The sequence below is a fragment of the Schistocerca cancellata genome, chromosome 1 (assembly GCF_023864275.1).
Source record: "Schistocerca cancellata isolate TAMUIC-IGC-003103 chromosome 1, iqSchCanc2.1, whole genome shotgun sequence".
In the NCBI taxonomy this organism is placed as follows: Eukaryota; Metazoa; Arthropoda; class Insecta; order Orthoptera; family Acrididae; genus Schistocerca; species Schistocerca cancellata.
In genome coordinates this window covers 793875866-793899410 of record NC_064626.1, presented here as the reverse complement: position 1 = coordinate 793899410, position 23545 = coordinate 793875866, and the positions used below count along the sequence as shown (strand labels likewise).

The following is a 23545-nucleotide window of genomic DNA, read 5'->3' as shown; positions in this document are numbered from 1 at the left end:
CTCCGTCATCTGTGAAAGTTTGTAACATAATCACGGAATTGCCTTGCATAAAACTTGGCGTTCAGGATAGCAATACTTCTCAAACCTCCGTAGGCCGGCCGGTGTGGCCGAGCGGTTCTAGGTGCTTCATTCTGGAAGCGCGCGACCGCTACGGTCGCAGGTTCGAATCCTGCCTCGGGCATGGATGTGTGTGATGTCCTTAGGTTAGTTAGGTTTAAGTAGTTCTAAGTATAGGGGACTGATGACCTCAGATGTTGAGTTCCATAGTGCTCAGAGCCATTTGAATCAAACCTCGGTAGGTCGCCAGGCAGTCACAAAAAAGTTCTGAGATCGCAGGAGTTTAGCAACAGCTTTCGTTGCATTCTCACTCGTGTTCTTGCCCCGTCATATGCCGAGTAAGTACTGAAAATCTTTCAAGATAGCAGCTGCGCTGAAGATTGTTTCTTGTGATTTTTGCTGAGCTTTTCGTAGACAGTGGATAAATCCTGCTGGCTAAAACGTTTGAGGCGTCTTTAAATGTGTTCTGTCGCAAACAGCAATATAGTGAGATTACGCTTTGAAAAATTGTATTTATAGGCAGCATCTGGGCTAGATTTCTACTAGTCCACCCGAAAATCTGACTAGCTGGGAGGCTGTAGTATTCTTTCTCGACTGTTGGATGATTATCATTCGAAACTACACAAGTTATTTATATTAGTTAATGACGTTGCTGGTGGTGACAAGTCAAATACTTATCGAATTTAACAACTGCTAGTAGACATTATGATAATGAGTGACGTCAAACCAATCGCCATTCCGAGCTTTGCAAGCTCATACCGCACAGAATTGCCACTGCCTTGCCAATGAAACTCGCAGAATGATGTTATAGTTCTGGGTGGAAATTTTAATTTGCCAGATATAGACTGGGAGACACAAACGTTCATAACGGGTGGCAGGGACAAAGAATCCAGTGAAATTTTTTAAAGTGATTTATCTGAAAACTACATTGAGCAGTTAAACAGAGAACCGACTCGTGGCGATAACATATTAGACCTTCTGGTGACAAACATACCCGAACTATTTGAAACAGTTAATGCAGAACAGGGAATCAGCGATCATAAAGCGGGTACTATATCGATGATTTCAGACGTAAATAGAAATATTAAAAAAGGTAGGAAGATTTTACTGTTTAGCAAAAGTGACAAAAAGCAGATTTCAGAGTACCTGACGGCTCAACACAAAAGTTTTGTCTCAAGTACAGGTACTGTTGAGGATCAGTGGACAAAGCTCAAATCCATCGTACAATATGCGTTAGATGAGTATGTGCCAAGCAAGATCGTAAGAGATGGAAAAGAGCCAACGTTGTACAATAACCGAGTTAGAAAACTGCTGCGAAAGCAAAGGGAACTTCACAGCAAACCTAAACATAGCCAAAGCCTTGCAGACAAACAAAAATTACGCGAAGTGAAATGTAGTGTGAGGAGGACTATGCGAGAGGCGTTCAATGAATTCGAAAGTAAAGTTCTATGTACTGACTTGGCAGAAAATCCTAAGAAATTTTGGTCTTATGTCAAAGCAATAGGTGGATCAAAACAAAATGTCCAGACACTCTGTGACCAAAATGGTACTGAAACAGAGGATGACAGACTAAAGGCCGAAATACTAAATGTCTTTTTCCAAAGCTGTTTCGGAGAGGAAGACTGCACTGTAGTTCCTTGTCTAGATTGTCGCACAGATGACAAAATGGTAGATATCGAAATATACGACAGAGGGATAGAGAAACAATTAAAATCGCTCATAAGAGGAAAGGCCGCTGGACCTGATGGGATACCAATTCGATTTTACACAGAGTACGCGAAGGAACTTGCCCCCTTATTGCAGCGGTGTACCGTAGGTCTCTAGAAGAGCGTAGCGTTCCAAAGGATTGGAAAAGGGCACAGGTCATCCCCGTTTTCAAGAATGGACGTCGAACAGATGTGCAGAACTATAGACCTATATCTCTAACGTCGCTCAGTTGTAGAATTTTGGAACACGTATTATGTTCGAGTATAATGACTTTTCTGGAGACTAGAAATCTACTCTGTAGAATCAGCATGGGTTTCGAAAAAGTCGATCGTGTGAAACCCAGCTCGCGCTATTCGTCCACGAGACTCAGAGGGCCATAGACACGGGTTCCCAGGTAGATGCCGTGTTTCTTGACTTCCGCAAGGCGTTCGATACAGTTCCCCACAGTCGTTTAATGAACAAAGTAAGAGCATATGGACTATCAGACCAATTGTGTGACTGGATCGAAGAGTTCCTAGATAACAGAACGCAGCATGTCATTCTCAATGGAGAGAAGTCTTCCGAAGTAAGAGTGATTTCAGGTATGCCCCAGGAGAGTGTCGTAGGACCGTTGCTATTCACAATATACATAAATGACCTTGTGGATGACATCGGAAATTCACTGAGGCTTTTTGCGCGTGATGCTGTGGCATATGGAGAGGTTGTAACAATGGAAAAATGTACTGAAATGCAGGAGGATCTGCAGCGAATTGACGCATGGTGCAGGGAATGGCAATTGAATCTCAATGTAGACAAGTGTAATGTGCTGCGAATACATAGAAAGAAAGATAGATCCCTTATCATTTAGCTACAATATAGCAGGTCAGCAACTGGAAGCAGTTAATTTCATAAATTATCTGGGAGTATGCATTAGGAGTGATTTAAAATGGAATGATCATATAGTTGATCGTCGGTAAAGCAGATGCCAGACTGAGATATTCATTGGAAGAATCCCAAGGAAATGCAATCCGAAAACAAAGGAAGTAGGTTACAGTACGCTTGTTCGCCCACTGCTTGAATACTGCTCAGCAATGTGAGATCCTTACCAGATAGGGTTGATAGAGAGATAGAGAAGATCCAATGGAGAGCAGCGCGCTTCGTTACAGGATCATTTATTAATCGCGAAAGCGTTACGGAGATGATAGATAAACTCCAGTGGAAGACTCTGCAGGAGAGACGCTCAGTAGCTCGGTACGGGCTTTTGTTGAAGTTTCGAGAATATACCTTCACCGAGGAGTCAAGCATTATATTGCTCCCTCCTACGTATATCTCGCGAAGAGACCATGAGGCTAAAATCAGAGAGATTAGAGCCCACACAGAGGCATACCGACAATCCTTCTTTCCACGAACAATTCGAGACTGGAATAGAAGGGAGAACCGATAGAGGTACTCAAGGTAACCTTCGCCACACACCGTCAGGTGGCTTGCGGAGTATGGATGTAGATGTAGAACGCGAGGAGCGTTCAGTAAAAAATGCAACGCTTTTTTCTTTGCCAGTATAAAAAAATGCGGTGTTCTTTGTGCGACATTGTGGACTATCGCCGCTCCACCGCTATAGTTCTAGGAATTTCCGTTTGGGGGCCGTGCTGTATGAAGTCTTTAGAATGGTGTCTGTAACGGAGGTGCTTCCGAAGCTGAGAGCTGTCATTGAGTTTCTTTAGGCGGAAAACCAGAACACAGCAGATATTCATATTCGCTTGCAGAATGTATAGAGAGACCTGGCGGTAAAAAATGAGTCGTTGGGCGAGACGTTTATCATCACAACAATGTTTCTGTCTTTCCCATGGTGCAACGATCAACTCGCCAATGTATTGTGCTACCCTCAGGAAATTGAAGAAATTACTTCAGCGTGTTCGTCGCCACAAAAATGCAAACTACTTACTTCTTCTCCATCCCAACGCAAGACTTAAGCCAAGTCTCTGCGCTCTAGGGGAGCTCACAAAACTTCATCTACCCTACAGCCCGGATCTCGCACTTCCAGACTTCCATCTGTTTTGCCAAATGAATGATTCACTCAGACGGAAGCAGTACATGAATGACGGGGAGATTACTGATGCAGCAAGACGTTGGCTCTGACGTGGACCAGTAGAGTGGTACCAAGTGTGCTTACAGGGCCTCCCAGTAATGTGGCGTAAGGCCGTCACATTGAACGGAGATCACATTGAAAAAAAAAGAGTTCTGTAGCCAGAAGAGTGGGGAATAATATGGTGTATTGCCATCCTAAATAAAACCAACCTACTTTCAAAAAACAAGTGTTGCTTTATTTGTTGAAGCCCCTCGTGTAATACCAACACAAATGCATTTTACAGGATTTGAACACAGACTAACGTCAGGTACCTACTCACTTCTGTGGCAAATAGAATCCTCATTCGAATAGGAAGGGTTTTAAGAATTTCGTCTTCTCTGTTGCTGGTTTGAACACCACTGGTGCTTTAATCAAATGATACTTGAATCTTCTGAACTATGTGACGTGTTAGAAAGCCAGTTGTGAGATGGACCTGCAGATTAACCTGAAATCTTGACACTGTCCATCTGCAACAGTTTTCGTGTAACATAAATGAGTCTTGTTAAGTGACAGGAAAAACAAACAAGAATTTCAGTTCAGACCGTTTTCTAGTGAATCACTAAGTCGTCGTACCTGTATGCAGCTTCGGTTGCCTATAATTTTTCTGTTGAAATATTGCTGTGAGGATGGGAGGCTTTTACAGATCAAATATTTACTTGCAAATTCGACTGCACAGGAAAAAAAGGTTGTCTATTATTGACACTCCTAATTTGATTGTATTGACGGACCACAGAGCTTCATATTAAATGTTAATGCATATGGTGTTAACGGATTGTTAAACTGTTACACGTGTGACATTTTGTGTTCCCTTAACTTGCGGTTACCTGTTTGTGCAAGTCTCCCCTTGTGTGTCATGCACTCCTATCGCCATCTTGACACTACCGTGAGTTAATGCGCACGTTACCACACAGTGAGATGTTGGTTGATAAGAAATTGTTTGCCCAGTTATTCTCTTCAGTGTGAATCACATGTGTGGGGTCGAGACGTGATTTCTACGGCGACGGGTGAATCGGCTGATGGTGAATCAAGATGGAGCGCTGTCTTCCCAATTGGACGTGGGTGTGGTGATGACTAAAACTATACATCAAACCGTCAGTAAAACATTCCTAGTTTTAATACACTCTAAGACAAATAAAGAAGCATCATGAAGGAATTATCCAACTGGGGGATGAAATCGGTAGATGTGATGTACATGTACACACAAACAAATAATCACAGTTTCATAAAAATTGGAAGATTTATTTAAGACACAAAGCTTCACAAATTGAGCAAGTCAGTGACTTGTTGGTCCACCTCTGTCCCTTATACTGGCAGTTATTCGGCTTGGCCTTAATAGAGGTGTTGGATGCCCTCCTTGGGGACATCGTGCCAAATTCTGTCGAATCGGCGCGTTAGATCGTAAAAATCTCGAAATGGTTGGATGGTTGAAGGGGCCCTTCGCTGGCTATGTTGAGGTTCGGAAAGCACGAAGGTAAGCAGTAGAAACTCGCGCCGTGTGCAGGCGGGCATTATTTTGCTGAATTGTAAGCTCAGAGTTGGCTTGACAGGAAAGGCAATAAAACGAGGCGTAGAATACAGTAGACGTACAGCTGTGCTGTAAATGTGCCGCAGATTACAACCAACAGGACCCTGCTATGAAAATAAATCGCATCCCAGGCTATCACTCCTGGTTATCGGGCTGTATGGCAGGCGACTGTCAGGTTGGTATCCCACCGCTGTCTGGGGCGTCTCCAGACACCTCTTGGGGCTAGAGTAGAATTGTCTCCAGTGACGAGTCCCGCTTCGAACTGAGTCCCCATGGCGAGCGAAGACGTGTCTGGAGGAGAGATGGGCAAAACTGTTCTATTCAGAGATCGGGTCACAATTGGTCACTCATGTCCCAAGGAATTTTCAGATACAAAGGTTTTAAATTTCGTCTGCACAAAAAATTATAAATACTACAACAAAGTCCTAAATTTTTTTTATCAAGTAGAAAAATTTTAAGAATGAAGACTGAGTGTTATATTTTGATACTTTTATTGGAAAAAATGTATAAAAATTATGACAACTGTAATTGAACAGTATCTGCAACTGTCATTTACAGTCAGTATTACCATGTATGTTGCCATAAAGGAAAAATTAATCAATATTGTCATTAATAAATCAAATTTGACCCAGTTTTGTCGGTATGAGTCTCTTTCTCCTCTTCGTGCACATTTGTCGTGCGTTTGAAAATATTCGTTCACAGGCCACTGATGTTGCTATGATAAATAATATTTTTAGAACCAATTGATACACGGCTGGCCACAGCAATTTTTTTGTTACTCAACTGTTTAAGGGATTGCTGTTTCTAGGCATATATCCCTCCGCTAAATATTTTCCCAATTTGACAATTGCTGCACTTTCTAGGTCGTGACTGACTTGCTTGAAGCTGCCTAATAGTTTCATTCAACTCTTTCCAGACTGAGAATGTCTGCCGGCCGTTGTGGCCGTGCGGTTCTAGGCGCTTCAGTCTGGAACCGCGTGACCGCTACGGTCGCAGGTTCGAATCCTGCCTCGGGCATGGATGTGTGTGATGTCCTTAGGTTAGTTAGGTTTAATTAGTTCTAAGTTCTAGGGGACTGATGACCACAGATGTTAAGTCCCATAGTGCTCAGAGCCATTTTTTTGAGAATGTCTCATGTGTCACAGTGGTAACTGGTTGAGAAATGAGCTGTTTTTTGTTGTTGAGCAGTCAACGCTTCCATTTCTGCAGTAGCCTTCATGCAGCAGTCTTGAAACATTTTGTCGTGTGAAAATACTTGCCATCGAATCAGGGGTCCAGTAACGTTGCCTGATTAATCAGTTCGTTACTGGAGATAACCCTAAACCACTCAAATAACTGTTTAAGCAAATTATCAACCAATGACTATTTTTGAGGATATTTTTTACTTTTGCCTTTAAGAGATTTTAGTTGCTGTTCCACTAATCTTGCTAAGATTTTCATTTTTAAAAGTGAAACTGTTTTCTCTGAGGAGACTTCTGTGGTTACCTTATCGAAAACTTTCAAAATCTGTAAAGCCTGTTGCATTATTTCCCACTCTGTACCTTTTTAAGAATAAAGTGATCAATTTTCCACCTAAAATAGCGAAGCAATAAATTATGTGATCTGTATTTAAAGTAAATGTTTGCAACGCTTCGTAAGTAGAGTTACATCTGGTTGGGACATCTTGTTTCAGTTTTATTCGGTCTTCTTTTAAATTTTCCTGCATTTCAGCAAGTCTGCGTAAAGCAAAGGGCCTCTCCTTAAGAAACATAACAACTCATTTGACCTCGTCAACAGTTTCTGTACGAACTTCTGAATTGCGTGTTGCGCAGTGAAGTTTAAAGAATGTGGAAAGCGCGGGACATGTGGAAGTTTCAGGAGGATGGCAGTTAATTTCATATTTGACGCATTTTATGTTATTATGGAAGTGATTTTAAAAATATTGTAACTGGGATAACAGACTTTACCCAGATTGAGATGTGTTCTGCAGGGTGTCTGTTTTCGAACTGTGAGCACTCTAAAAGGTATTACTTTAGTTCGTTCTTTTCATCTAAGAAATGTGCAGTGAGTGCATAGAAACGAACGTTATTTACACTTGTCGCAGCATAAGATGAAAGGTTAGACTATCTTTGCGCTGGTCAAATAATTTTTAATTTTATCAAATGACTCATGAAGCAATGAGGGCATTAAAGAGTTTGACAACGTTTTTCGACTTGGTTAATTACAATTTGTACAAAGCATATATCAAATTGTCTCTTCAACCATAGAGAAAGAATGATATTCTCTGCAAATCATTTTTAAAAGCTGTACACCAGATGGTATACTTTTATTTAACGTGAGCGGCTTTATAATATTAAAAAAATTACTTTTTGGTTGTTGTAAATCAAAAGCACTTGAGGGCCTGGGCACAACAAAAGGAAATAAATCGGGACTTGGTCCACAACCTGACGACACTGATGGACTGGACGCAGCTCCAGACTAAATTTGCCTTTCTGGGAGGAGACCTTCATCCTAGGTGGCAAGGTGGAAGGAGATATCAGTGAGGATGATTCACGAGAAATGATTTGTCAAATTTCTGCATCGATAGATGGCGGTTTTGATAGGCTTCCGGACCCAATCGTTCCAGAGGTATTGTAGGATGCTTAGGTTTTATGTCTCATCAGGTTTGATGATGAGTCAGACGCCTGGCAATTATTTGCTGGCAGTAGCGGCATTTTTTTCCCCCAAAGAATACAAAGAATAAAAAGCTCTGTCAAGACAGTGAGTTGCAAGTTGTGTCACTGTCTCAAGAGCACAGCAAAAAGAGTGATGCCTCAAGTTGCCATGTAGTCTGTTGCTCGCGATCTCGTCCGCGAGAGGGGTGGGGAGAGTAGGCTAGTTTGTAATCCGTTCTGTAAAGAGTGATGAGCTACCTTGTAGTCTGATTCCTGAGTGTGTTAGGGAGCAGTGAGCTAGTGAGACGGGTCCGATCGGTGGGAGTGGTGCGGAGCCTGAGCTGTTGTGCGGGCAGTGACGCCCAAATCACTTAGCGATACGCTCCGACCGCACGGTGGCTGAAGACAGCAGCTTTTATAATCACTGGCAACACGTTAAGATTTGGATGCTAAGTCAAAGGATAAAAAGTAACAACTGACTCAAAAGTATGTAAGCGTTTATTGAGCATCTGAAATTTGAGATATTCTTTTGAAATTAAGAGTGGAAACATGATGCTGGAAGTGTTTTCCACATTAATATATCGTACTGATGCGCTTTTGTTTTGGTTGCCTGGGTAGCTGAGCGGAACGTAAAGCGAAGTGGCCCAGGTTCGAATCCCAGTAGGTTGAAAGATTTTTTTTCCACTCGGAGATTGAGTGTTATGTTATGCTTAGTTTCATATCGCCCAAATTAGTATTACTATTGATATAGCTGAATGGGTGCTGCCAGACAGCCAATAAATTGAAAAAGAAAAGATTTATTTTCTGTTTTCATTGATGACATTCATATACTAATAAGGTATGCAAATCCACATTTGCACATATTCTGTAACACATTTTTTGTAGCTTGGGAAATGTATTTTAGTGGATGTGGGGTGGGGTGCTGCTGCAGCAGCCTAGCACAGTTTTCATCCCGCTGATTCCAGCCACCAGAGACGCATTTTTAAGCCAGATGAGCTTCCATTCATTTTTTTCTGAATCGCCCATCATTCACTCTTTAGAAATATCTCATTGAATCAATCCAGCATAGCAGTGGACTACTCATCTCTAGTCTGGAGGCGCCCCAGACGGCGGCGGGCTACCAACCTGACTGTCGCACACCATAAGGCCCAGTAACCAGGTGTTATGGTCTGGTGTGGCACCCTTACAGCACAGCGGTACGTGAAAGATACTCTAAGCCCAGTTTTCTTAGCCGTCGGGTACAAGGCCTCGGACGTAGGTGGCCGCGAGATCGCAACGCGTCGGTGCCTCCGTTCCGCCTGTCCTGCAGGCAAGCCTGCTGATGTCCGCAAGGCCTTGAAAGACCGTGGCCACTGTTCGTGGCTCGGCTGCACCGCAGCCACAGTGACAGCACACAAAGGTAGTCGATGTTTCAACAGTGATGCCCAGCATGGCCGAAGGTGTTTGCATGCCATCTCCGTGGGCGATGGACCTAAACAATGTAGACCTTGCAAGCCAGATGACAGTGACAGTATGGCGGGGCGGCAAACCGGCTCAGACTCGAACACGGGGAGAACGATACGAAGGTAGTCGTCCAGCAAAGGACCCAGAGGACTGGAGGGACGAAGTTGGCGCCAGTGGCTACTGGCTACTGGCAGCAGACTCTGGATAGAGGATGGCTGCAGCATCTTGTGCTACAAGTGGTCTCAGTCTCGTAGTCAACAGCTGCTTGGGATGATGTGAATATAACGAACGTCTGAAAGCGTGAGCACGATTCGGGGGCGGGGGTATTGAGTATGTTTTATACTATTGTATAAAGACAAGTCATTGTTTAACTTCGTTACCAATAATCTTCAAACGTTCCTGCCCAATTTACTTCAAATTTTTTACACGATGCTTTACTAAACCTTCGGACAGATATAGGCTACATATGTTTTTTAATGTAATAAAGGGAAATGTTACTAGCAAAAATCTCGAAAAGTCCTCGACCGACGAAATTCAAATTTCAACTTGGTAATCTAATAAACGTTCGGACGGCCATAGGCTGCATATCTTTTTATTAAATTCATATATAATAATAACCTATATATAAGAGGCAGTGGACTAGCTGATTCATTATCACCTAGTCCAAACTGCAAAGGATAGAACTTCGAAACTTGTCGAAGGGTGGAGCTTATATACTGTTGGCGTTGTTTAAGAAAGGATTTTTCGAAAATCCAACCCCAAGAGGTGAAATAAGTGTGAGGCTTTTTTTATGTCACTATTGAGGCAATTTTGAAGCTTGACCTACGAAAATTGGTATTTGGTTTCTCGACAGAAACAAAAAAAAGAAAGTTCCAGTGGTTTTGGAAATTTAGTCCATTAGGGGTGGAATAGTGGATGAAGCCATTTTTTGAAAATATATCATTATTAAAAAACAACTAAAGTAGTTTTAAAGCTACATCTACGAATATTGGTTTTAGACTTTTCGGTTACAAATTAAAAATATACGTCTGTCAGTGTTTCTGGAAATTTAACCTCTAAGGGATGAAATAGAGGATGAGATTTTTATGAAAATATTTTATTATGAAAGCATTTTTAGGGCTAAATCTTTGAAAATTTAAATTTGGCTTCTCAGTTAGAAATACAAAGAATACATCTTTCACTGTTTATTTGAAATTAAACTCCTCAAGGGGTGAAATGTTTTATGAAAATATTTCATTGCGAACGCAATTTCAGAGGTAAGTCTTTGAAAATTGGTGTTTGGCTTCTCGGTTAGAGATGGAAAAAATACGTGTTCTGTTTTTTTGGGAATTCAGTCCCTAAGGGGGTGAAATAGGGTCCGACCTATTCACTGACTCATCATCGCCCAGTCCAAACCGCTATGGACACAAACTTGAAGTTTGGAGAGAGTGTAGATCTTACACTGTAAGCACCATTTAAGAAGGGATTGCCCGAAATTCCTCTCCTAAGGCGATGAAAGGATTTTTGAAAGTATGTCGCTATGGAGGGAATTTGGAAGCTAGAGTTAGGAAAACTGGCGTTTGGTTTCTCAGTCAGAAAATAAAAAATACTTGTTTCAGCATTTTCTTAAACTCAGCCTTAAGGGGTAAAATAGTCGGTGAAAATAGATAATTATTAAAGAACTACTGAAGGATTTTTAAGGCTACATCTATGACAATTGGTGTTTGACTTCTAGGTTAGAAATAGGAAAAAAATATGCATGTTTCAGTGTCTCTGGAAATTCAACCGCTAAGCAGTCCGCCGGCCGCTGTGGCCGAGAGGTACTAGACGCTTCAGTCTGGAACCGCGCTGCTGCTACGGTCACAGGTTCGAATCCTGCCTCGGGCGTGGATGTGTGTGATGTCCTTAGGTTAGTTAGGTTTAAGTAAATGGTTCAAATGGCTCTGAGCACTATGCGACTTAACTTCTGAGGTCATCAGTCACCTATAACTTAGAACTAATTAAACCTAACTAACCTATCACACACATCCACGCCCGAGGCAGGATTGGATTCTAACCTGCAGGTTCCAGACTGTAGCGCCTAGAACCGCACGGCCACTTCGGCCGGCTAGGTTTAAGTAGTTCTAAGTCTAGGGGACTGATGACCTCAGATGGTAAGTCCCATAGTGCTTAGAGCCATTTGAACCATTTTAAGACAGTGCAATAGGGGATGGAAAAGTTTTAAAAAAATATTTCGTTACATTAAAAAAATTTTAAAACTAAATTTATGAAAATTGGTATTTCACGTCTTGGTTAGATATAAGCTTTGGACTCCTGCTACCAGAATCACTTTTTGGTCAGAAGTACATTCGGAAAAAAACATCCTTATATGACTTAAAAGGTGTTGCAATTTATGAACAACAACAAAATTCGCTTAAGTAAAAACAAAAAAAAATCTCTGCAGGTCGTACAGTCTACGCAAGCGAAGCAGTGGGTGCTGAGCTAGTACTACACAAATACAAGGCGTTGTCTAAGGTTGTTACCAGAAATCTCGAAAAGGTCTTAATTTACTTCACGTTTTTACACGATACCCAAACGTTCAGGCGGATATAAGCAACTTATTTTGTTAAAATACATATAAAATGGAAGTGTTGGGAGCAAAGTTCTCGGAAAGTTCGTGGCCGATTTCCTTCAAATTTTTACACGACGCTTTAATAAACACTTCGACAGACGTCGGCTGTATATTTTTAATATATAAAAATTACGGGGAAAATCTCGATAAGTTCTTGACCCATGTACTTCAGATAATTACGAAACCGACTGCAAGAAAGAAAATCCTAGGCCTACATGTGCTGCTTCGTTAACTTTTTCACAGTAAGTTTTAACTGCGATGGCTGGGAATTAAAGCCATTAGACAAATGGTGTCTCTCAAATATATCCTTGCATTTTATACATCAATGTGCTGTTTTATTTTTCTTCCTCGCAGTTGGTTTTAACAGAGAATAAAGTTTTTATGGCCTATTGACTTCTGCTCTTCAGTCCAGAGACTGGTTTGATGCAGTTCTACATGCTACTCTATCCTGTGCAAGCTTCATCTCCGAGTAACTACCGCAACCTACATACCTCTGAATCTGCTTAGTGTATTCATCTCTTGGTCTTCCTCTGAGTTTTACCCTCCACGCTGCCCTCCAATACTAAATTCATGATCCCTTGATGCCTCAGAACATGTCCTACTAACCGATGCCTTCTCCTAGTCAAGTTGTGCCACAAATTCATCTTCTCCCCGATTCTATTCAATACTTCCTCATTAGTTACGTGATCTACCCATCTAATCTTCAGCATTCTTCTGTAGCACCGCATTTCGAAAGCTTCTACTCTCTTCTTGTCCAAACTATTTATCGTCCATGTTTCACTTCCATACATGGCTACACTCCATACAAATACTCTCAGAAACGACTTCTTGACACTTAAATCTATACTCGATGTTAACATAGTTCCCTTCTTCAGAAACGCTTTTCTTGCCATTGCTAGTCTACATTTTATATCCTCTCTTCTTCGACAATCATCAGTTATTTTGCCCCCCAAATAGCAGAACTCATCTACTACTTTTTAAGTGACTGACTATTAGAATATTATTAGAGAATCTGTATCGTCCGAAACTTAATCCTACCTCTTTCCAGATAAAAGTGCAAAAAGCTGCCTTTGAAGCTACTATCCTCATAGATCCAGCTGCTGGAGAGGTCTCTCTCTTATTCGTTGTACCAATAATACCAACCACTTTCCCATTCATTCTAAGCTGCTTCAATCCTCAATCAAGGTTTCATTTGCAATAACAATGAATAAGGCTCAAGGGCAGAGAGAGGAAAGAAAAGGAGAGGAAAAGGGGGGGAGGAGAAGGAAATGTACATAGGGAGGGGAAAGGAGGAGATGAGCATAGAGAAGACGAGGAAAAATGGGGGGGGGGGAGAGAGAGAGAGAGAGAGAGAGAGAGAGAGAGAGAGAGAGAGAGAGAGAGAGAGGGGGGGGGGGAGGAGAAGGGGGAATTTGAGTTGTGTGATATATATATCTGGAAGCAGTCCGCAACTGCCTGCTAGACATGCTCGTTCGATAGGAATCGTCTACCCTTCAAGACCCTTTTTTTATTTATTTTAAGGGGTCGAAGGTATGATTTCACTCGGGTAGAGATCAGGACTGTAGGGTGGTGATAGTGTGTCCAACTTGAATTGGCGTAACTTCTGCATTACGACATTTGCAATATGGGGACGTCTATTACCATGCAGCAGCATCGATGTTTCGCCTTACTAGCACGCTGTAATTTCTCCAGCGTTGCGCAGTACCGTTCCCCAGTGCAGTGTTGCCAGGTTCCTTGAAATGAGTGAGCCCCTGTAACAAAAGAAGTAGTTCAGAATCACCTTTCTAGCAGTCGGCAGGCTCGTGAACTTTTTGAGGTGAGGGGGACAGCGCTGCATCATAGACGCTTTCGAGTCCGGTTCCCAGTAGCGGTACCACCAAGAATGAAGACACTTTTTCGCTGAAAGTATTGAAGATAGGTTTGAAGCAGTTGCGACAGTAGAGAAGGCGAGAAATAGATTTTTGTTGATCAAAACTTTGAATGCAAAGCAATCACAGGGTCTTCAGGCCTTTGACGACCTTGGGGATATACCAGTCACTATCTCTCCTACTAACGGACTTAACAGGATCCAATGTGTCACTTCCCGTCGGGACCTAATAATAAAAACTGATGAACCCTTTGCTAACCCGCAGCGGTATGATGTCCACTTTGTTCATTGCATCCAAAGACCTTAGGATAATAGGATGGACCCTGGAGCTTTCGTCCTACCTTCGATGGAAAGGTTTGAGCTGACGAAGGTATGATCATGATTAATAGGTGTGGTGTCAGGCCCTGTTTTACTCGTCCTGTAAGATATTTTAGGCGCCTGAGGTTTGGACAAATGTTCTCCCACTGTACTAATGAGGCTAATTGTGGGACGTGCAGATAGGTAGCACTTGTGGGCAGCTTTTGTGAACAACCACCTAAATGTGTAAACTGCCCACAATTCCACGCCCCTCCTCTGCCGATACGTTCAGTTTTCAAGAGGGAGAAGTGAATACGGGAATAGAAAATGCTTGACCACCTGTCTGATCAAGATACTAAGAGAAAGTATTAACAACTTCACCTGATCGGTATGACATCATACTTTGCAAATATTGTCAGAATCGACGTCTAGCTCAACGACAAGATCTCAAAAAGGTATTCCAGGCCCTAGCTATATGTGAGTGCTTGATTCTCATTTGGGTGAGAAGTCTCCAACCAGCTCGACTCCCAAACTCACAACACCAATGGTAACGACCCCATTGGTGCAATCGGAAGTACCTCGTCGATCTCCAGAGTCATCAGGGAAGAAGACGCATGCCAAGTTGTCCTCGTCCCATAACGAAGCGGATCAGCAGTCTACCACTACTTAGTGGTTGACAGAGCCACAGGCTGCAAGCTCTAAAAAGGGACAGTCCTCATCTGCCCCAGAAATCAAGACAGGAAAATTCTCATAGAAACCCAGTCCTCACAGGGACAAAAGCGAAAAATCGAAGGTTAAAATTAATTTTGGTGCTGCGATCGATCTGGTCCGCATCATACTCAAGGCCGAGCCTTTGAACACCTATGAAGAATCACACATTCATGTGGATCACGACTCTGCTGCAAAGTAGTTCATACTCCCATTTCCCGTTCGCCGCTTCCTCAGATCCCTGTCTAATGTTCCTTCAATGGAGCTGCAACAGCTAACATCGAAACGTGGCCGAACTCCACCATTTAATACGCTATTGCAGTGCCTTTTTTTATTCCGAATTACGATGCAAAGTAATTCTGAACGGGCACTGCGGCTACTACAGCCGTTATAAAATACGTTAAATGTGATCACAGTTACGAATATGGATAACCATCAGCTGTATAATGGAATGATGACGCTGAAAATTTATGCCGAACTGGCACTCGAACCCAGATTTCCCGCTTACCGCTTCACCATTTTGCTATCCAAGCACGACTCACAGCCAGAACCAAACTTCCATTTGTTGTGGTTGGCGGTATGTGGAGGCTTGGAAATCCGGGTTCGAGTTGCGGTCTGGCACAAATTTTCATTGTCGTCATTCCTTTATACTGCTGATGATTATCCATATTCGCAACTGCCGGTACAGTTAATGTATTCCGTAATTGAATGACTACTTACTCTCCAGTTGGCGCGGCACTTCAGGGGACACAGTGCGCAGGAACCCAATTCGCTACTACTAAATGCTGTAAATCCTACTGTAAAAGTAGCGTTAATGCCGAGTTTGTGTCTTGAGGAATCTGCACGCTGATACGCTCTGACATTTTTCATTGAGCAGGTGCCACTAAAAGCTGCACTGAAGCTGTGGCTTTGAGTCTGCCTGTCAGTTCGGATTACAGTATGTAATATCTACCTACCTTCAGACGGATTTATAACATACCACGACCTGGTGCAGCTCGTGGAAGAGCTGCCCCTACTCTTGCTCCTACTGAAGGACCAAAATGTTCACAATCCTCTATGGGGCAGCGAAACTACATCCAGCAGAAGTCAAATAATTGACTAGTTGATTTCAGAACTGCAAGTCTGCCTACTTAACACTGGAGCTGCAACACTTTCCGGTACTGTCCATGGAACTTACTCGGCCACCGATCTTACAGTGTGCAGCCCGAGCATCTCACCCTTGTTCCAGTGGTATGTCCATGACGACTTCTGCGACAGTGACCATCATCCTCCCCCGCTCCCATCCCCCCCCCTCTCTCTCTCTCTCTCTCTCTCTCTCTCTCTCTCTCTCTCTCTCTCTCTCCCCCCCCTCCTCTCTCTCCTCCCCCCCCCCCTCTCACACACACCACCATCCAATGGAACTCCGGCCAACTGGCAAGCTTTCACCTCCAAAGCAACTTTTGAAATCATTTAACAGAAGGATATTGGAAGAATAGTATAAGATATTATTGACTCTATTATAGCCTACACATAGCGAAATCAACGATACCATATTCCTTGGACCCTTCCCGCCAGATACCTGTGCCATGGTGGTCTGAAGAAATAGCAGCAGCTTTCAGAGAATTTTGAAGGGTACTACAACGACACAAATGCCATTCTTCCGCCGAACATTTAATAGCATTCAAGAGACTTCGAGCGAAGGCACGATTTTTAATAAAAAAAAGAGAAAGCATGAGTGTTGGAAACAGTGTGTATCGTCTCTGAGAGCCCACACCCCGTCGCCTCAAGTACGGACTAAACTCCACCGCACTTGCGACCACCCAACGTACACAGTACTTTATGGCATCTCCCTCAGTGGTGGCGTGTCTCTTGATATAATGGTCATTGCTGAATATTCCGCAGCGCTCTTCCCAAAGCATGTGCGTGCTAAAACTACCACTCTAATTTCCTGCGCCGAAAACACTTGACGGAGCGAAACTAATTTTCCTTCAGTGCATAAGGCCTCAAATAATACAATGTTCCATTTAGTGAGTGGGAGTTGTTCAGCGCTTTAGCCAAGTGTCGTAATACAGCCCTTGGACCTGATAAAATCCATAATCAAATGCTTAAACACTTTAGCGACGGCAGCATAATACACATCCTCACGTTTCTCAATCGCATTCAGCAGGGAGGGAAGTTTCCCTCCCCTCACGCCTTTTCCCCACCCACAATGACAGAAGCGTAATATTATTCCTGTCCCATGAAAAGACCCACAAATTTTGACTAATTATTGACCAGTCTCTCTAACGAACGGGCCGTGCAAATTATTTGAAAGATTGATGAACCGACGACTGTTGGCATCTGGAAGCCAGAGGACATTCATCGCAATTTCTTTGGTTTTCGGGTCCCTTATAAGCCAAGCAGACTCATTTGGAATCTGCAGTGTGTAGTGGTTTCTTGCATCGCCAGATCACTTTGTGCTTTGATATGCAGAAGGCATACGATACCACCTGGTACCATCACATCCTCTATACTTAGCACAAGTGGGGCTTCCAAGGCTGCTTAACCATTTGTATCCAGAATTTCTCTATCCTCTCTTCTCAGCAACCAATAAGTGCAGGAAACTGGGTCCCTCAGGGATTGGCTTAGAGCGTAACCCTCACTGTTTACAACAGTATCGTGACTGCAATGGAGCCTTCAGTCTCAATGTCACTGTATGTGGACAGTCTTTGCCTGTTCTATGTCATTGTGCACCACAAACGTCAACTTCAGGCGGCTATACAGAAAGTACATAACTGGGCCCTGAATCATGTACATCAATTTTCTCCCACGAACGCTCAAATCATGCACTTTTATAGACTCAGGACTGTGTACCCCCCACCCAGAACTTTACTCTGTAACCAGTTACTAGAAACCGTTGAAACCTTCAAATTTTTAGGATTCTGATTTGGCAATAAGTTAACATGACTAATTCATATATGCCAGCCAAGGGCAAACTGCATGAGGAAACTTAATACCTCAGATTTCTCAACAACAGTTTGTGGGGCACAGACTGTGCAGTTCTTCGGCAATTTTATAAAACTTTGATTTTATCTCGTGTGGTCTGTGGATGGCAGCACTGTCAGTATTGAGCTTATTAGACCGTAACCACCACAGTGGTGTGTGGCTCACAAATGGCGTTTTCTGTAAGAGCCCTGTAGACAATCTACAGATGGAAGCTGGTACCTCACCACTATGGGTCAGATGCCAGCAACTCTTGGCGAACTATGCAGTCACAATGCATCAGATGCCTACCCTTAAGTGTTACTCGGCTCTGTTTCACAACCAACAGTTCAGACTGTTTACGAATCGCTCAAAAATGGGTAGATCAGCTGGGATATAGCTGGAAGCACTATACAAAGACCTCCAGCTGCCCCTGTTGTCTGTGTACAGAGTTTCCCTCTTTCCGCATCTCCCCCGTGCCTGAGATGCATATCCAGTCCAATAATCTGTATGGACCTTTTCGTAACCCTAAGAAAAATGCTGATTCCTCCATTCTCAGACTCCTGTTCCATTCAGATCTCCATGACTAACCAAATTCGAGGTTCATCTACACGAACAGATCGAAAGTCGGTGACAGGGTTGGTTATGCTTGTCATATGCAGGGCGGTGGAGGGGAAGGGGGGGGGGGTTGGGGGGCACGAGAAGTATTCTCTGCCGAGTAGATACAGTGTACACCCGGCAGATTTGATCGCCATATCACAGGCTTGAGAGTACGTTAAAACTATCACCGCAAAGGTCTTCATGGTTTTAGCGACTCCATGAGCTGCCTACAGGACATATCGTAGTTCTACCCCGGAAACGTGTTGGTTGCTGACATCCAAGGTTGGCAGTAACATTCACCTGAACTCAGGGCACTTGGGTATTTCGAGAAATGAATTTGCCGACAAATTATCTGAAGAGGCAACCACACGAAATCAACTTGAACTCAGAGTACACGGCACAGACCTCAAATTGCAACTGCGAAATCAAATTTTGAAAACCTGGTATATACAATGGCAGGCTACAACGACCCTTAACAGCCTGAGAGCGTGGCGTAGTTCTCTCCAGGCTTCTTAGAAACAAGCCATCGCAATGTGCCACCTGCGTATCAACCACTCCAAACTTAAGCAAGGGTTTCTTTTGCGTCAAGAGAACTCCCTCAGTGTAGTCATCTCACCTTGGTTTACGTTCATGCAGTGTGTGCCCTACTGGATGAACCGAGACGAGCCATCAACCTGTCTACCTCCCTACCCCAGGAACCTTGGGCGCTAATGACCATAGAAGTTTTGCGCCCTAAAACCAAAAACAAAAAAAAACAAAAAATGCCCCATGTACTTGTAGCTCACAAAGTCATAAGTTTCCTAAGGAAAAATGGATTTTATAACAAAACTTAATGCCTCTCAATGTTCGATGTCAGGGATGTATGTGGGCGGAACACCTCTCACTGCAGCATGTGCCCTGAGTGGTCTCAAGCCATGTTCTCCCTCTGCACTGCCATGCATTTTAAAAATTTTGTATGCTTATTTTATCTATCTATTGAAGACTATACAGTTTAATGAGCAATTAGCGTATATTATCAACTGGTTTACGAGCGAAATTGCTAAGGGGACTGCTTACAATGGAGATTTGGAGCTGGGTACCTCACAAAGGTAATTCCTCACAGTGGCACGTAAAGCTGCATGTAGAATGTTCCGATACCATCAAAGTATCGATACTCATATCCACACTTTTGATTTTTTTTGTGTAAATGAAGTAATGCGTGAGTATATATGATATTTTACTTGATTATTTATTTCATATAGTCTAATGAAACACACTAAATACTTTTATTTCTTTATTAATTATAATTCTTAACCAAAAAACTAATTTTTTGAGAAATCTTTCAAAAGAAGCTATTACAGTAAATAGTTAGTACACAACTTGTTAGTCATAGCTGCACCAGCTTTTAAAAATCAACATTCACTCGATACAGTTGTTTAAACGTCGATAAATTATTATTGTTTATTGAATATTGTAGGTTTTTAAATCTTGGATCCAACGGAGTAGCAATGAATGCAGGGTCATTTTATTCAATTAACACACATCTTTTTCTTCAGCTCTCCCAATAAAACAACCTTACACTCGTTGACAGTTGATGAGGCTGATGCGATACTATTAAATTCTGTTGGCAAACAATCGCTGGTGTAATTTTGGATTTTGTAACATACTTTCGTCCAGACGACTCTTGTGACCTATTCTAAAAGCTTTGTTAAGTTCATGCATACTATTCACTTTTAACAAGCTCAGAGGTACTGCTGACTTCCTGTTATTATCTTTTTAGAGCAGTTCCTCGAGTTGTGGCGTGTTTGAAAAATTGGACATATTGCCACAAAACTTTAGTTTTAAAACATTCTTTGCACTTTGCCCTTCGTGAGGAACGTAAGACAGTACCACGGGCGCAAACAGTCACTCACTCACTACTAGGATATACGCTTAAAGCCTGGTTTCTACGTGCAGTTAGTGATGCCACAGCAAGTGTCATGAGGCTAACGTTCAGTGGCAAAGTCTGCCTCTGTTTCCACACGTTCCTGTCAAAATTCTAGTTGCCCGGTTTTTAATACAGCGTTAGTTAATATTATTCGGACATACATTGCTGTTTTCGTTCAGGTTACACCATTAGAACTCACCCCAGAATCGAAGAAGAAGAAGAAGAAGGAGAAGAAGAAGAAGAAGAAGAAATTTTGGATATGGGAGTGGATCTTGCACAGAACTAACACAAGGGCATCAAAAACACTCACAAATGAAGTAGCACTCGTAAACGAAAATCCATTCGTAAACCACTATCAAATAACAAAAATTTGAGTATTTCCTTAGTGCGTATGGAGCTCTGTTGAACGCGTATACAGCTCTAATAAAAAAATCCGATAAGTTACTCACGTTAGAGATGTAGTACTTGCTCGAGTAAAACTAAAAGTGACTCTTCGGTATTTGACATCTGGCGACTACTTGTCATATCTCCAATATTTATAGCACGTCCTCAAAACTGCAATTTCACTGTTGTGCGATGTGTTGGGTGCTGTTGACAAGACTCAGTTGAAAGCTTATTTTTTTACTCTTGCACACCACATCAGTTAAATACGAAAAAAATTAGCTCTAAGATAAAAAAAGACGCTCCAAGAAGGAATCATACGAATGGAACGGAAGTCTGTAGATGTAATGTACGGGCAAACAAATGATTACAGTTTCAGAAAAATTGGATGATTTATTCAAGAGAAAGAGCTTCACAAACTGAGCAGGACAGTAACGCGTTGGTCCACCTCTGGCCATTGTTCAGGCAGTTATTCGGCTAGGCCTTGATTGATAGTTACCGGATGTCCTCCTGGGAATATCATGCCAAATTCTGTCCAACTGGCGCGTTAGATCGTCAGAATACCGAGTTGGCTGGAGAGCCCTGACCATAATGCTGCAGACATTCCCAGTCGGGAAGAAATCCGGCGACCCTGCTGGCCAAGGTATGGTTTGGCAAGCACGAGACAAGCGGTAGAAACTCTCGCCATGCGAGGGCGGGCATTATCTTGCTGAAATGTAACCCCCAAGACGACTTGCCATGAAGGGCAACAAAACCTTCCACAGTACATACGGGGGTGGAGAGCTGCTTAAAAAACGAGTCGTCAAAATGCTTTGCATGTTTTATTCATCTCTTGGTCTCCCTCTATGATTTTTACCGTCCACACTGCCCTCCAATGCTAAATTTGTGATCCCTTGATGCCTCAGAACATGTCCTACCAACCGGTACCTTCTTCTTGTCAAGTTGTGCCACAAATTCCTCTTCTCCCCAATTCTATTCAATACCTCCTCATTAGTTATGTGATCTACCCATCTAATCTTCAGCATTCTTCTGTAGCAACACATTTCGAAAGCTTCTATTCTCTTCTTGTCCAAACTATTTATCGTCCATGTTTCACTTCCATACATGGCTACACTCCATACAAATACTTTCAGGAACGACTTCCTGACACTTAAATCTATACTCGATGTTAACAAATTTCTCTCCTTCAGAAACGCTTTTCTTGCCATTGCCAGTCTACATTTTATATCCTCTCTACTTCGACCATCATCAGTTATTTTGCTCCCCAAATAGCAAAACTTCTTTACTACTTTAAGTGTCTCATTTCTTAATCTAATTCCCTCAACTTCAACCGAATTAATTCGACTACATTCCATTATCCTCGTTTTGCTTTTGTTGATGTTCATCTTGTACCCTCCTTTCAAGACACTGTCCATTCCATTCAACTGCTCTTCCAAGTCCTTTGCTGTCTCTGACAGAATTACAATGTCATCGGCGAACTTCAAAGTTTTTATTTCTTCTCCATGAATTTTAATACCTACTCCGAATGTTTCTTTTGTTTCCTTTACTGCTTGCTCAATATACAGATTGAATAACATCGGGGAGAGGCTACAACCCTGTCTCACTCCCTTCCCAACCGCTGCTTCCCTTTCATGTCCCTCGACTCTTATAACTGCCATCTGGTTTCTGTACAAATTGTAAATAGCCTTTCGCTCCCTGTATTTTACCCCTGCCAGCTTTAGAATTTGAAAGAGAGTATTCCAGTTAACATTGTCAAAGACTTTCTCTAAGTCTACAAATGCTAGAAACGTAGGTTTGCCTTTCCTTAATCTTTCTTCTAAGATAAATCGTAAGGTCAGTATTGCCTCACGTGTTCCTGTGTTTCTACGGAATCCAAAATGATCGTCCCCAAGGTTGGCTTGTACTAGTTTTTCCATTCGTCTGTAAAGAATTCGCTTTAGTATTTTGCAGCTGTGGCTTATTAAACTGATTGTTCGGTAATTTTCACATCTGTCAACACCTGCTTTCTTTGGGATTGGAATTATTATATTCTTCTTGAAGTCTGGGGGTATTTTGGCAGTCTCATACATCTTGCTCACCAGATGGTAGAGTTTTGTCAGGACTGGCTCTCCCAAGGCCGTCAGTAGTTCTAATGGAATGTTGTCTACTCCGGGGGCCTTGTTTCGACTCTGGTCTTTCAGTGCTCTGTCAAACTCTTCACGCAGTATTGTATCTCCCATTTCGTCTTCATCTACATTCTCTTCCATTTCCAGAATTTTGTCCTCAAGTACATAGCCCTTGTATAGACCCTCTATATACCCCTTCCACCTTTCTGCTTTCCCTTCTTTGCTTAGAACTGGGTTTCCATCTGAGCTCTTGATATTCATACAAATGGTTCTCTATTCTCCAAAGGTCTCTTTAATTTTCCTGCAGGCAATATCTATCTTACCCCTAGTGAGATAAGCCTCTACGTCCTTACATTTGTCCTCTAGCCATCCCTGCTTAGCCACTTTGCACTTCCTGTCGATCTCATTTTTGAGTCTGGACTTAGAACATTGAAGCTATCTTTGCAACTCGAGACCTTTCGACCGTTCCTGAAAATTTAACCTCTTTGTGATTAACGTATTGCATGGTCTGTCTAAAGAAATAGATGTACTTTGCTATCATAGGTCACAGTGCCCAGGCTTCTTTTTGAAACGAGATAAATATCAGTAAGATATCGTGTGAAAATGAAGTCAGCAGAAAGTCAGTTATATGAACAATAGAGAAAATATTTTTCTAATCGATAAGAAAGTTGTAATCTTTCGA

The 23545-nt window shown here is 42.4% G+C and overlaps 1 protein-coding gene across 5 annotated transcripts in view; it reads left to right on the top strand.

The window, feature by feature from the left end:
• LOC126187731 (mitochondrial coenzyme A transporter SLC25A42) overlaps positions 1-23545 on the top strand; it is a 228171-nt gene that overhangs the window by 59212 nt on the left and 145414 nt on the right. Inside the window, exon 2 of one of the 5 annotated variants that reach the window (XR_007537788.1) lies at positions 11217-11314. The exons of the other annotated variants lie outside the window; for them this stretch is intronic. The gene's annotated coding sequence lies outside the window, so the exon portion shown is untranslated. The remainder of the gene's footprint in view (positions 1-11216; positions 11315-23545) is intronic. 5 annotated transcript variants of the gene reach the window in all.